The following is a 15,739-nucleotide window of genomic DNA, read 5'->3' as shown; positions in this document are numbered from 1 at the left end:
TTCTACCTAGGAAACAAAATACAGGAACACATCTTTTTTATCGCACAAGTTGCTGTGAACAAATCAGAATGGTACTTTGGTCCCAGTACTAATCTCCTCACTAATTACAGAAACTAGTTCAAATACTAACCATTATATTCAAAGCTTTTCACTGATATTTCCACTGACATTGCCACAGATAGCTAAAAATTACCTCTGTCATAAGAACTGCAACCTCCCTATTAGTTATGTTTCACTTTCCCATCATATAAAAGTCCAACCAGCATCTCAACAAAAAGGAGCTTTTGTTAATTTATTGCAAAAGAATGTCTTTTTGATAATCTAGCATACAAAAGTTCTTGGAATATAGTGCAAGTCACTGTATATATTTCATGCAACTACTTGAATGGATCCTCTATTATATTGCTTTTATGGGGAACATTTAAAAAAAGTTTAAGTTGCACTGTCCAGTAATGGGCAGTACTTGTAATTACAGTAGAATACACTTGATCTAACTACTTGTTGCCTGCTTAAGGCCTTTCAATAATTTAACAATGGACACCTACTTGCAAAAGAAGTGTGCTTAACTGTCAACCCTGGTGCTGTTTGAAAGCATATTCACAGGTTAACAGGAATATTTGCTGTGACATATTTCCTGCCACATAATAATATGAATGAACATCTAAGGTAATAATGGATTTATATTTTGCCTTTGTTTTTGAATGAATTAGTAGTTGTCAAACTTTTTTCATTTGAAGACCCCTTTGGGAAATTTGAACAGAGGTGTGGACCCCTTTAAATTGTAAGCGTGGGTATTCACATATTTGTGATTGATCATTGTCATCTTCCATAGATGGCTAGGGGTCCGTGGGCCACAGTTTGAAAGCCACTGTTTTAGTATCCCAAAAAATGGCTTTTAAAATTGGTTAATGAAATAACATATCTATTTGAGCCTGCGATAGTCACAGCAATTGCCAAATTGGTCATTTCCTATTTTTGCTGTTATATGTGAATTGTAATAATCTAGTGGGATTAGTTAAAATGACAGTAACTGATTTGTAAAGTGACAAAATATGCTACTTTAAATTTTCAGAAGAGAAAGATGTCAAATCCTAATGTACCAAAGACATTTTTTTTTGATAGCTTATCCTTCGGTTGCTCAGAACAACACTTGGTAAAGTCCAGTCCAAATACATATGGGAAAGCAGGTGGAGTTGCCAGGGTTCCAATCAATTATTATGGCGACGTGATGAAACAACTTCAGTGCACAAACAGACTTTCCAAGTTTAGTTAATGGACAAGATGATTCATTGTTATAACATGGCAAGGCTAAATGGAAAGACAAAGACAGAGACAGTAAACTGAATACTAAGCCTGGAAACTTCCAGATGTGAAAATAAAAATGCCCCTAAGCCAGTGCTACTCAAAACATAAAATACTTAATCAAAATGTACCAAAACGAGCTAGTTTCTATAGCTCTGTCAGAGTAATCATTCCACCTAGATTAACAAAAATACAAGACTGTTAATAGTTGCATGATCAAGGAAGAGTCTTCTACCTTTTAACCATACTTTCATTTCCCTGTATTTGTGGCTATTTTGTGATTTAAAAAAAAAAAAAAAAAAAATCTCCACAGCATCTTCTTAAGGAAAGGCATAACCCAGACAGCTCATAAAGAAAGAAGAAACCAAGAAGGAGGGAAATCCTTTCATGGAAAACATGAAAAATGGTTTTAAACACTGTAAGTATCTTGTTTCCACTCACTGACAATTCAGATTCAGTGGGAACATAGAAAGGAAGTCTAAATGGCAAAAAAAAAAAAAATCCCAGTGTTATACACTAAATAGTTATTTTAACACATGTAGAGAGAGAATAACCAACACTAAACTGATAAGACATGTAGGAAATTCCAGATGTATATCTTTTAAAAAAGCCCCACAACACATTGGATTATTACTGACAGTATTTAATTTAAGGATATAGATAACTCAATCAGTTGTACATATAAATTGATTATTTCATTAATAAGTTTATGAGGATATAAACAGTATTTTGAGACTGGGATCCCAGGTGACTAGTAATGGTTTATATACCTTTTTACTTCGGTTTCTGGCATTCCATCACAAACGCAAAAGGCAGTCCAGTTTAGTAGTTACCATCCGAGCACTGATCAATTTCTCTCAATTTTTCCCTCTGTTTCATTGGTGGAAAATTTCCAGGGATTCTAAATTGACACAATTTCCACGTTTTCTTCCCCCATTCTTTTACCAACATAATTCACTAAACTCAGTCCAATTCTCAGCAGACCAAACATTCATAACACATTGATTTATACCACCACAAGTGGAGTCTTTTTTTGGCACTCTCAGCAAGCAATAAGAACCAAGCAGAAACAGAGACTGGACTATTCTGTCAGTTCTGGAAGATTGTGCCTGCTCGTGTTGCACTTGCTCCATCTGACCCAAAGCCCATTTGGACCTGATCCAAGCCGAAGAAAAGCCACTAGTTGACTGCAGTAAGTGGGATCTCAAAGGATTTCAGTCACCAGGGCTGTAAGTTTGGTACTATTCATGATCACTGAAATTGAAACCATTTTTTAAACAATATTCTTATGCTAAATCCTCATCACATATGTAAGAATGGAATGGTACCCCCTCCACCATCATCTTTAAATAAAATAAGAGAAAGGAAGAAGTATATTCCTAACAAGAGTTTAACTTCACTGTCATGTAGCTTAACAGTGGATACTAAACACTTGCTGTCCTTCCAAAATATTATTTAGTACTTCTGGTCCCACAATTTTCCACACCTGTTTTTCAAAAGACATAGGTTGAAATAATCTTTTTGGCCAACATATACAGATATTTCAAAGTTTTCCTTACTAGGAGCCTAAGACTATTTGCTTGATTTATACCACAGTTTCCATTACAGTACTACTTAACACCCTCTACTTCAAGAGGACTTGTAATAGAATTCTGGCTATAACCATTCATCTAGATTTTCAGGCCCTTGAGCAATTTTAAATTTAAGTTGCCAATGTTAATCCAATCCCAAGTCATTTAAAACCAGGCTTTTTCAGAAGATCATTGATATTTATCTAGTCAACATATCACACTTTGAGGAATTCTTTGTTCCAACTTGCTGTCTAGATGTTAATGTTAATCCTACTTTATGTTGCTCTAAATCTGGGTTTGGGAGGAAGGAGGGTTGGTGTGTTCAGTTGGTTGTTACATCACACAAAACAAGGTTCTCTCTGCAAGGGATCAGGGAAAGTGTGTGTACTTGCACTCATCTTTTGAAATGTATTCCAAAAAGTGCAATATAACATTGTCTTCACAAGCCCATTAGTAGTAACATCAAACTTTGATGTTAGCAAAGCATTTTATTTAGTTGGGTTTTTTTTTTAAACTTATGGGAGTAGGGTTTTCATTAACATAATAAAAGTACAATTAATCACCAAGATTAATTCTTCAATTTTATTAAATATACGGAATACTTTAGCAGCATACCTTTCAAATCAGTAGCTCTACAACAAAATAAAAGGTTATATACAGGAGAAAAGTATTATAGCTTGATTTGATGAGGCCCCAGCTTTTCTAAACTCCTAAAATAAAAACAGTGATACTTAAAGGTATTCAGCATCCATAAAACCCATTCTGCACTTAGGCAGATTTGTCCCATAAAAGTATAAGAAATAAATAGACAAAGGGCTCTTGATCTAAGACACTAAAAATAGTGTGCCAGAACAGTGACTGATGTAAAACATATTAGCTCCATTGAGGTCAGTGCAGCTATGCCAATTTACACCAACAAAGTTTGTGGTCAATTGTTTTTTTGCTTTAAGCAAGAAGAAAGCAAACAGGAAAAAGCAACATGATTTCCCAAATTCTTAACTAATTCATGCTTCTGATAGCTCCCACTCTTACTCTGGAATGCAAATAGTACTTTGTTTCCCAAACGACCTTTATAAATTTCATTTTGATAATTGCATGCATGCACCAGTGAGCCAAAACTATAGTCTGCTTCCTGCTTTAAAAAAAAAAAAAATAGCTGGAAAAGGCACAAATAGAAATTTGGATTTAAGTCTCTGTAATCCTTGTGCTCTTTTCTGTCCATTACTCTGATGGAGGAAGTGATCAGTATTCCTTACAAAGGTTAATATTTACCTGAGAATGTCACACTTAGTTAAGTATTTCTTTGGATTTTGAGATTAAATGGTGGGGGAGGGGTGTAGATATGTACTGGAATAAACAGTCTAAGATTTTTGTACATTCATTTTCTAGAACATATTGTAGCACATAACTGGCACTCAGGGCATACAAATTAAGCTTAGCATTTGTCTTCACCATAATTTGGTGTTGTTAAGGTACAGAAAATGATCTGCATAAATAAACCTGACGTACCTTAGCAAGAGAACACAGCAGAAAGAGCAATAGTTTTTGCTAGAGGAGTGTTACATAACACACCATGCACCTCTAATTCATTATATAAATAGTAGCAATAAATAATGTTAAGTTGTAGTAGAGCCATCTGATGTATATATTATTATATTTTCAACAGTATTTCAAACACACAATCTTCTCAAACTGACCAACAGATACACCTTATATTTGTTGAGGAATTCACATTAAAACCAAACAGATCAGAATTTATAAGACACCTACTTAAAATGCTTATTTTATTGTAGAGTTATTTTTTAAATGGTTTATCACAGGAACATACTCGTATATGAGCTATGCATTTATGGTAAAGTTATGTTACTCAAAGGTTTTCAGTTTGGCTTCACCTCATAAAAGTCGGTGGGTGAAACTTTGGCCCTACTAAAAAGGGTATGGCAAAACTTCCCTTGACTTCAAGAGACCTACGATTTCTCCCGTACAGTTACATAAGATTCATTGATCCCAAACTCATATAACATAATGGGATCTCATCACTTTACCCTTAGCCTGCATTCTTTCCCCTAGTACCATTACCGTGACTGAAAGATTTTCTTTACATTTACTGTATTATTCGACAGAGCATCCTGCGTAGTCATTTTTCCAGAGTTTTTCCGATAAAGCTTTTAGACTAAGCTTCTGGAGTGATTTATTTTGCTTTGATAAAAGACACACAAACAACACAGCAGAGTGAATAAAAGTGCAACTGTAATCACCCAATAACTGGGAGAAACATTCAGGGGCAGGTATAGTACCAAAGAAACAACTTTACCTGCCTTTGCTTTTAAAACAGATAACTAGTTCAGCTCGAGGGCATCCTTTTCATAGCAACAAACAAAACTTAATACCATTCAATTCTCAATCACAGCAACACCTTCATTACCAATATTACTATTTTTACACTGTGTTACAGCACACCAGAGAAACTTAAAGATTGACGCATGGCTGTGTGGGGAATGGTACTGAAGGTACTTGTGGGGCTGGCACTTCTGGCAGCACAAATTATTGTAGGACTCAGAAAATACTGAGCTGCATCCACTTAATCCTCTATGGTCCATTTTTGGGATGAGCCCTGCCAGCTCTCTAGAGAAATGCCCATAATTTAGGCTGGAAAAGCAGTACTGAGCCTCCACAGAGAACAAACCGCCACCTAACATTGGAGACTGAATTCAAACACACACAAACCTGACCTGTATCCATAAGCAGTTAGCTCGGCTCATCAGGGCAGACAAACAATGACAGCCAAGTGTTACAGTAAGGAAATGGGACATGACAGATCTGGCGCTGGGGAAAGCAGTCCCCGTTCAGCAAACAAGGGGTCACTTACTTGAAGGCTTATGGCAATGGCTGGTGTAAAGCCCTGAGGAAGGGAGGGGGGAGAGAAGATATAACCAGCTAGGGGGTTGAAAATGCTTCTCAAAGCATTAAGAGGAGAAACCCGGGAGCCACAAAAAGCTGCAAGGACTCCGTCCAGCTTCTGTGGAGTTTGCTTGGCTCGGCCTGCTTTCCTTGCGGGGCAATGCAAAGAGCCACTGGAAAAGGCAGATGCCAAAATACAGGTGGGCGCTGCTGTTCCTCGCCGTGTGGGGAGCGAGGAGCAGCTTGCAGGAGTTTGGCCGCAGCCAGGACCCGGGACATGGGGTCCCGGTGGTGGGGACAAAGATGCTCGGAACAAACCAAAATCACTACCCCCCCCCGCCACATCCTCCTTTGTCCTCACTCTCACCTGAAGGTCTTTGCACCTGGAGGACCCCCCCATGCCAGCCCTGGACTCTCTCCCCTGCCCCTTCAGGAGAGCAGGCTGGGGAAGGGGCGGGGGGGGTCTCGTCCCCACTGCCAGGCACACTTAGGAAATAGCCCGCGCCCCACCCCCGCCCCACTCACCGTGCTCAGCCAGGGCTTCAGCTCCTGGCAGCTTTTCCTTCCTGCCCCCACCGGAGCTCCTCATCCTCCAGCAGCTGCCCCCCGGCCATGCAGCGGGCGGCGATGTCGATAGAGATGGAAGGGGGGGGGCACCGGGGAAGAGTGGTCCCGCCGGTCCCGCCCCCCGCGCTCTGGCCGGGCTGTCACTCAACCCGCCGCGGGCGAGCGGCCGCCCTGCCCAGAGCAGCGCCCCGCGCGTAGCCAATGCCGCCCGCCCGCGGGGGAGGAGGGGCAGCCGCTAAGAGCCGCGCAGCCCGAGCGCCCGGGTCTAGGTCGGGCTCGGCTCCCCCCGCTCTTCCCAGCCCCCTCCGCCCCTCCTCCCTGCGGGAGCTTCCCCCGCGGTGCCCTGGGCGCGGGGCTCCCCTCCCGAGTCCTCCCCAGTGGGCACCTCTGCCTCCCGCCCCGTGCTGCTCCCTCACGAGGCGCTGGCACGTCTACGCCTTCATTCATGCACCGTAGTTACTGCACTTTTAGTTTAGTACCTCTAGTACTAGTTTAGTCCCTCCAGTAGTATCCCTACTACTAGTTTAGGACCTCGACTAAGAGGCGCCAAGTGAATGCACCATAACTCCAGTCCGCGTCCCCTGCATGCACAGTATGAGCGCGCGCCGCGGAGCTCCGAGAGAACGCGGACACGAATTGCTGCGCAGTAGCACTAGTGCATGCTTTTTAGGGACGCTTACGGCACATCAGCCTAATAACATGGCGCAGTAGGCCTGTTTCCCAGCTGGCACAGAAATGTGCCGTCAGGGATGAGCAGGTGTGCTGCAGCATTTTGCCATGGAAATGAGCTACAATAGGTACAAGGATGGGGATGCCTTAACAGGTGTGCCGTGCGTGGAAAAATTTTATTTAATAGAAGTGTTGCCTTGGGCTGGAAAAGGTTAGGAAACACTACAGTAGGCTATTAGCACGGATAATAACGGCTGTGCTACTGCGCAATGTTATTAGGCTGATGTGCAGGAAGCATCTTGTGTAGAGAACCTTCTCATCTGGGCAAGACTAGTAGGGATTCCCACCCCTCTGAGAAGGTATAGACTGAAGCCAGCTTAGGAAGTCAGGGGCTGACTGCACTAGCAGCCCCTGTCCTTAACCCAGAACTGGGGTTTGGGGCTGGGCTGCACCTCCTAAAAGCCAGCGCAGTCTGTGCAACCCAAGAACAGTGTCCCCAGGCTCCAAGGTCTCTTGAGGCCTTTCAGTTTTCCCAGAGAAAAGCTACAGCATGGGCAAAAGCTCAGTCCCATGAGAGATGCAAGCAGGTTGGAGCAGCACCAGGGCTGCAAATAATTAGAACCTCCTGCCATCTCTTTACTGAAAAAGCACCTGTAACCGATCCCCTTCCATTAGCAGTATAGGTTCTGCACTCTCCTGCCTCCCTTCTTAAATGACAAGCAATCCAATTTTATATGCTTTTCCCTGCAACACTCTCTCCTATATCCCTCTTGGCAATCACTCCCATTAAATCACCCTCTGAGTTTTGGAAAGCCCCATTACAAGCCCCTTGTTACTTCAGCTGTGGCCTTCAACATTTTTCGTAATGGCCCTTCAATCTCAAAACCAGTTGATGTTTATTATGTCTAGTTTAATTTCTGGAAAGACAGAATTTCTTGTACTTTTTTTCTTACTATGATTTTGTTTGACACCAGGAGGTGATCATTCATAAGTTACATGCACAAGAAGGCAGATTGTCAAATTTCCTTGCAAGAAAAAAAAAAAGATGTTTAAAATGTAATACTGCAACCCTGAGATGATTTCAGAGCCATGCGTGCCTCAGTCTGTAACCTGTGTGAATATAAGGTGAACTTATTGTCTTACTTTCTGTCTGTATTGCTGCTTATTGTTTACATGTCTCAAATTGCAATTCTGACTGTAGTAGATTTGAGAAGTTTTTCCGCAGTAGGTGTTGAAAATGTTTTACTCAAAACATTCATCATTTTTCTTTCTCTCTCTCTCACTGGACACTTTAGGATGCAGGCACAATAGACAGATAATTCAGATAATTTCCACTTATTCTTCTACTTATTAAAAAGTATGCTTTGTGTGACTGTTTGTCCCTTAATTAAGTGACCTGTGGTAAAAGATACTAAAGGTGTATCATTATTGCAACTCAGTCGCACTACTTTGAAAACTTTCATTCTTAAGACAGATTCACAGGAAAGATGTTCACAATTCTTCAATTAAAAAAAGAAGTAATGTTCAAATTCAATAGCCAAAACAGGAAGAAAGACATCCCTTCATTCTAACTCAGCAACAGTGCTCTGTACTTGTTTTTAAAGTCATAAATTATTCTGCATATTTTATAATATCTTTAAGTATTGATTTTTCACTACAGCCCCCGCTGATCCTCTTATCCTTGACTCAAGGTTTCTTAGTTCTCTCCTCCTAGCCTATGAGACTTGCAAGGCTGATCTCCTCTTCCTCTGGTCATACAGGTGAATCACTCAGATATACTAGTCTATTGAAACTGATGATGTTTGAACCTGGAGCATGAGAGAATAGTTTTCATTAGCACTCAAATGATTCATGTGAGCAAGGATGAGTGACCTTGACCTAACCTGATTTACCCTGTGGTGATAGATGTGATAGAAAAAACAGTTAGACTGTGACTGTTGACCCTTCTTAGACTCTACTGCTGTTATTCAGACAATTTTGCTACCTACCCATATTGTATTATAACGTAAATTGCAAATCACTTGCTTAGCCTCACTTACCATTCATCTCTTCTAAGTGATTTTGAATTGTGAATAAATATAATTGCAAAGTGACTGACTTGAATCAAATGTTTTTCTATTATTTAGTCCTGTTTCTGATGTTACTGGTGATGACTACTGAAGTGGGGGCATGGTGTATCATGTGACTGCTGCTTTAGATTAGGATGTTTTTATAGAGACTAATCTACAGGTAACCATTTACTTTTTATATAATAAGAATTTCATCTTAACAGTGTGAACCATATACATACTATGAAATAGGAATTTGAAAAAGGAAAAGAAAGCACTACAATAGCTGAAGACAGAATTAATATACTTGTTGTATAAAGAAAAGACAGAAGTGAAAGCTAAGAAGGCTGATACCAACCTTGTATATTTAAATTTGTCTTGCATCAGATCAGATCATGCATGGCTGGAAAGAAAAGTCTTTGCTTTCTTTCTTTCTTCCTTTTTTATTTTTTTTTTTTTACTCAAAATCCCATTAATTGACTTTTGGAGGAAACAAAATAGGGCCCTTGCTCTCCCAAACATTTTTGTATACCATGGTACCTATAGGGCACAGGGCAATATGACTTGTCATATTTTATTTTTAAAATAATATAAGAGAAGGCATTATGGAGAAGATGAAGGCCTTTTTGATGGGAGAAGCCTACAAATGAGTACTTTATGTCTTATTTGAAATGATAATGTTTAAATGCTATATGACAATTTAGGGGGAATACTTTCACTTTCTTAGTATAGCATCATATATTTCAAGTGTCCTTTAATTTGTTTTGTGTGCACTTTCTGTCTGATAATTGTTCAAGATGTATAACACCCATTCTCATGCCTTCACTTGGCTTGCTTGCACTGCCAAAGTGAAATTTGATGGTTCTGTTTTTTCTGTTTAATGCATCCTTTGTATATGTTCATTAAACAAATGGGTGATATAAATAAATGGTGTTCTCTCATTGCTTATGTTGAATTTGATTATTTAGAAGACAAAAATATATGCTGGGTGTTACCATACTTTCCTTTTTGGCAAGAGTGTATTATTTGATATAAGAATACTATCTATGGATTTCAGATACTATTTTTCTGTGCTTAAGAGAAATTTATTTTCCCTGTCAAAAGGGATGCGTTGTGCTCTTCACCCTGCTGGGCAATCAGGATTCTAAGTGGCTACTTCTTCTGTTGCTGTGTCAGATGGTTAAGGGTACTCTTAGAAGGTTAGAGAGATGTCCCTAAAATTTATTTCTTGAAGTCAGGACTCTGTATCTAAGAACATGTAATCTAAAAATGTGCCAACTAAAGTGAAGGAAATGTTATCATATCTGTGTACTCTCAAGGCTTCTCCAGCTCATCTCTGATTCATGTATCAACCTGAATTCTTAAAGCTGAAACAAGTCCTAACACCAGAAGAGATAAAGGAATAACATCCCCTGATAAATATGTTGCATCACCTCATGCACAAAAATAATCTCGCTTCTCGCGAGATTATCATCAATGAGTCTCCTTTAGTCTAAATCTTCTTCTTAAGGGTTGGGCACAAGTATGGCCAAGTAGGTAGTGAAGTGGTAGAAAAGGACAAGGGACAGAGAACCTATACATGTTGTGTCTGCCCTCCTTATGTGCCATGAAGCTATACCCAATATATTACAGAAGGAACTTCAAATGGTAAGGTATGGGAAAGGAGACATGCAGAAGATTCCTAGCAGGTCCATAATTATATAAAGCCATGTTATGGTAAAAGGTGGAAACTCAGGAAGCCCATAGGTGTAGGTGTGCTTTGCAGCATATCAAAAGCTACTTCGTTGGCCTGAGTTGTGAAGAATTCTATCACCTTTTGAATTCCTCTGGAGAAAGCCTGATCAGAGGACAGGATTCAGCCTTAAAATGATAATGCTCAAAACGCTATGCAGAGATATCATAATGGGAACACTGACAGGGATCACTGCTGTTTGAGCACAAACAACCTGATCACAGGAAACTATTTCAATCACAATCCCATCAATCTGTTATTGGATGATACTGCTGTGGAATAAAGGTTTTTATACATTTTCATTTTTCCATCTCGTACAACAAATACCTAAGAGATGTCTAATCTGAGATCTGTTTATCCTAGCATTGCCATTTGATGCAAGATATTTCAACATGCTGCAACAGAACAAAGGGCAAATTATTTGAAGCATTGAATGCAAGTTTATTTCTAAACAGGACCACAGAAGATTTACAGACAGGTTGTAAATATTTATAGATGTTCAACTATCTGATTTCTCTTTAAAAGTGTGGAGATGAAATAAAGCAAGAGAGATACAAAAATGTACCAAAAACAGCTGTTTGGCCAGTTTCTGTTCAGATGAGGCAACTCTAGCAACTCATGCCCAAAACCCATGATGATTATACAGAATACATATTCATAGATTCTTAGATTCATAGATATAGGGTCAGAAGGGACCTTGTGGGTCTTCTAGTCTGACCCGCTGCCCTGGGCAGGAGAGGAAACTGGGATCAAATGACCCCAGCCAGGTAAACGTCGAGCCTCCTCTTAAAGACCCCCAAAGTAGGAGCCATCACCACTTCCCTTGGAAGTTGGTTCCAGATCCTAGCCGCCCTGACTGTGAAGTAGTGCCTTCTAATGTCTAGTCTGAACCCACTCTCTAACAACTTATGGCCGGTATTCCTTGTTACGCCAGGAGGCGCTCGGGGGAACAAGGTCTCTCCCAAACCGCGCTAGTCCCCCCTAGTAAGTTTATAGACAGCCACCAGGTCCCCCCTCAGCCTTCTCTTGCGAAGGCTGAACATGTTCAGGTCCCATAGCCTCTCCTCATAGGGTCTGCCCTGCTGTCCCCAGATCATGAGAGTGGCCCTCCTTTGGACCCTCTCAATGCTGTCCACATCCCTCCTGAAGACCGGCACCCAGAACTGGACGCAGTACTCTAGCTGTGGCCTGACCAGTGTTGCATAGAGGGGGAGGATCACCTCCTTGGCCCTGCTTATGATGTATCTGTGGATGCAGGACAAGGTACAGTTAGCCCTACTGACCATGCTCTCGCATTGTCAGCCCATGTTCATCTTGGAGTCAATAATGACTGCAAGATCTCTTTCTGCCACCGTGCTTTTGAGAAGGGAGTTCCCCAGCCTATAGGTATGCTGCTGGTTCCTACTGCCCAAGTGCAGCACCCTGCATTTGTCAGTATTGAATCCCATCCTATTTTCATTTGCCCACCCCGTAACCTGTCCAGGTCCTGCTGTAATCTGTCCTTCCCTTCTAGCGTGCCCACCTCACCCCAAATCTTGGTGTTGTCTGCAAATTTAAACAGGCTGCTCTTCACCCCATCATCCAAGTCACTAACAAAGAAATTGAACGGTGTGGGCCCAAGGACCGAGCCCTGGGGGACCCCACTGCCCACTTCCCTCCAGGTTAAAAATGATCTGTCCACCACCACTCTCTGAGTATGACCCCTCAGCCAATTTGCAATCCATCTGACTGTGTAGGCATCAATGCCACAGTCACCTAGCTTTTTAATGAGAATGGGGTGGGAGACGGTGTCAAAGGCCTTCCTTAAGTCCAGAAAGACTACATCCACCGTGACGCCTGTGTCCAATGATTTTGTGACCTGATTGTAGAAGGCAATCAGGTTGGTCTGACAGGACCTGCCCCTAATGAAACCATGCTGGTTGCCCTTGAGCATCATCCCCACTGCTGGCCCATCACAGATGTGCTCCTTGATAATCTTCTCAAAGAGCTTCCCCAGGATTGAAGTAAAACTAACAGGCCTATAGTTGCCCGGGTCCTCCCTCTTCCCCTTTTTAAAGATGGGGACCACATTGGCCCTCTTCCAGTCGTCCGGCACCTGGCCAAAGCACCACAAGTGCTCATAAAATCATGCCGGGGCCCCCGCAATAGCCCCTGCCAATTCCCTCAACACCCTGGGGTGGAGAGCCTGGCTGACTGCTTCTCCCAGCAGATGTCCAGGTAATTTAGATCACCCATGACAACTACATCCCTTGCCATAAGTGCCTCCACAAGCTAACCCGAGAATTCACAGTCCAGCTCTTCCCCTTGGTTGGGAGGTCTGTAGTAGACCCCCACCATTAAGTCCCTTTCCCCACAACCCCCTGTATGCTGACCCAGAGCACTTCAGCCTGCCCCTCCTCTGACCCCATCCTACTAGTTGAGGATGTGTATTGCACTTTGTGTTAGAGCGCCACACCTCTGCCTCTCCTCCCTGTTCTATCCCGCCTGTATAGCCGAATGCCCCTAATGTTGACTGCCCAGTCATGGGATGAATCCCACCAGGTTTCTGTGAGGCTTACAATGTCCAGGTTTGAACTACCTATCTGGAGGGTGGGTTCCTCCTGCTTATTCCCCATACTACAAGCATTGGTATAGAGGCATTTAAGGCCTTGAATTGGTGCATATGCTACCCCCCCAATTCTCAGGACTATCTGGACCCCTGCTGCTTACCTGGGTACTCCTTGTGTATGTCACCTGTCTTGGCTGGGAGGTGTCCTCACGTCTTCCTGTGGTCCCATCCCCCGGAGAAGCTAGTTTAAAGTGCACCGCACAAGATCAGCCAACCTGGAAGAGAAGACACGCTTGCCTTTAGGATAAGGTGTTATGCTTCCAAAAGTGTTTGGATTATTGCAGAGGTGCCTTTTAACCCATCTATACACTAATAAAATATTGCTATGGAGTTGGATCAGAAGAATAGGATCTTTAGAATGGTCAAGGGACAGGATCCCATAGGGGAAAATTGCCCATAGGTATTTAGTAACTGTTCTAGAGTGGATGTCCATGAAGGATTGACTTTTACATAAATATGGAACAAAAATATCAGTTTGGATCTATGTAACAAGAATTCAAAAGTTAAGCATAAAGAGCCAAAATCAACTTTTAGTTAACCCAGTCAAGCAATGTGAAAAAAAACACACAAAGAAAGAAACTGAGGGAGGATATTCCTCTAGGAATCTATTTCTACACACTTGGGGAAGAAGGTGGTGACTGGCAACAGTCAGTACACCAGGGGCAAGTCATGCTTCACCAGCCTGATTGCCTTCTGCGACAAGATGACTGGCTTTGTGGATGTGGGGAGAGCAGTGGATGTAATATACCTTTACTTTAGCAAGGCTTTTGATATGGTGCCCCACAACATTCTCGCAAGTAAGCTAAGGAAGTACAGGTTGGATGAATGGACTGCAAGGTTGATAGAAAACCAGCTGAACTTTTGGGCTCAATGTCTAAATGGAGTGTCCCAGGGGTCAGTCCTGGAGCTGGTTTTGTTCAATATCTTCATCAACAATCTGGAAGATCAGATGAAGTACACCCTCAGCAGGTTTGCAGATGACATCAAGCTGGCGGGGAATAGTAGATACACTGGAGAGTAGGGCTAGGATTTAGAGAGGCCTAGACAAATTGGAGGATTGGATCAAAAGAAATCTCATGAGGTTCAACAAGGACCTCCCATGCACAGTCCCATGCACTGGTACAAGTTGGGGGCTGACTAGTTGGGCAGCAGCTCTGCAGAAAGGGACCTGGGGGTTACAGTGGACAATAAGCTGAATATGAGCCAGCAGTGTGCCCTTGTTGCGAAGAAGGCTAACGACATCCTGGGCTGCATTAGTAGGTGTGTTGGCAGCAGATCGAGTCAAGTGACTGTCTGACATTCTAGCCTGTTCTCAGTGCAGGCAGGTGACAGAACAAAAAACAATGGTCTCAAGTTACAGCAAGAGAAATTTAGATTAATTATTTGGAAAAACTCTCTTGCTAGGAGGGTAGTGAACAGGCTACCCAGAGAGATGATGAAATATCCACCCCTGGAGGTTTTTAAGACCCAGGTAGACAAATTCATGGCTGAGATGATTTAGTTGGGTATGGTCCTGCTTTGATCAGAGCATTGGATGAGATGTTCTCCTGAGGTTTCTTCCAACCCTAATTTTCTATGAATCCTACTTCCCTTTCTCTAATTAAATATATGTTCCCTTGAAGCTCTTGATTTCTAAACAAATTATTTTACTCCTTTGCTATGAGCTGGAAGTCTGACAGACAATTTGCTATGCTGCTTGTAGTTTTGTCTTTGCATTTGGCTTGATCGCTGTAATAAATACCCTTTCACAAAGTATTCTGTTTGGGAATCGGTATTTTTCATGCTTCATGAAAAACATAGTGGTCGTTTCAATTCTCAGTAAAGATATTTGAAATCAAAACTGATCGGTGTAACTGAGGACTGAATTTTACACAAGGAGTTAAATGCTGGAGGTGAATGGAAGCATAAATTCCACACCCCTAATTAGCATATGCCTATTTAAATGCACACACCCAAAAAAAAGGTTGTTTGTATTTCACCTGCTACCTTCTTACAGGTTCTGAGAGTCAGGTACAGTTTTAACTTCTACTTAGAGCTCCATCAGAAAACCTACTCCCAGAAGCCGCAAAGGAGATGAATTGAAATACTTCCTTTCTTGGGCATGCACTTCCTCAATAACAGCTCCACATTTCAGTTTGTATTTTCCCTCTGGCATAAGGCAAATTGCAGCAGCTTGCATAAAACTTCCTGCCGACTTTCTGCTACAAAGGGCTCAGAATTCTGGTTGAATGCCAACAAAAGCTAAGGGATAATCAAAAGTTCAATTCTGACCACCACAGGAGTTTTGCTTAAGTAAGGATTCTGGGTCTCGGCCCCATGGGCATTTTTACACATGGTGTGA

General features: G+C 41.8%; 1 protein-coding gene across 11 annotated transcripts in view; it reads right to left on the bottom strand.

Moving 5' to 3' along the window:
• ZNF385D (zinc finger protein 385D) overlaps positions 1-6,590 on the bottom strand; it is a 752,238-nt gene extending 745,648 nt beyond the window's left edge. For 8 of the 11 annotated variants that reach the window (XM_059728861.1, XM_059728862.1, XM_059728856.1 and 5 more), the window contains exon 1: positions 6,300-6,590. The gene's annotated coding sequence lies outside the window, so the exon portion shown is untranslated. The remainder of the gene's footprint in view (positions 1-6,299) is intronic. The other 3 variants (XM_059728855.1, XM_059728854.1, XM_019498008.2) reach the window with 2 other exon arrangements.
• Between the last annotated feature and the right edge of the window lie 9,149 nt (positions 6,591-15,739).

Source organism: Alligator mississippiensis, chromosome 5 (genome assembly GCF_030867095.1).
Source record: "Alligator mississippiensis isolate rAllMis1 chromosome 5, rAllMis1, whole genome shotgun sequence".
Classification (NCBI taxonomy): Eukaryota; Metazoa; Chordata; order Crocodylia; family Alligatoridae; genus Alligator; species Alligator mississippiensis.
Note: the sequence above shows the minus strand (reverse complement) of the source record. Positions and strands in the feature narration are given on the sequence as shown.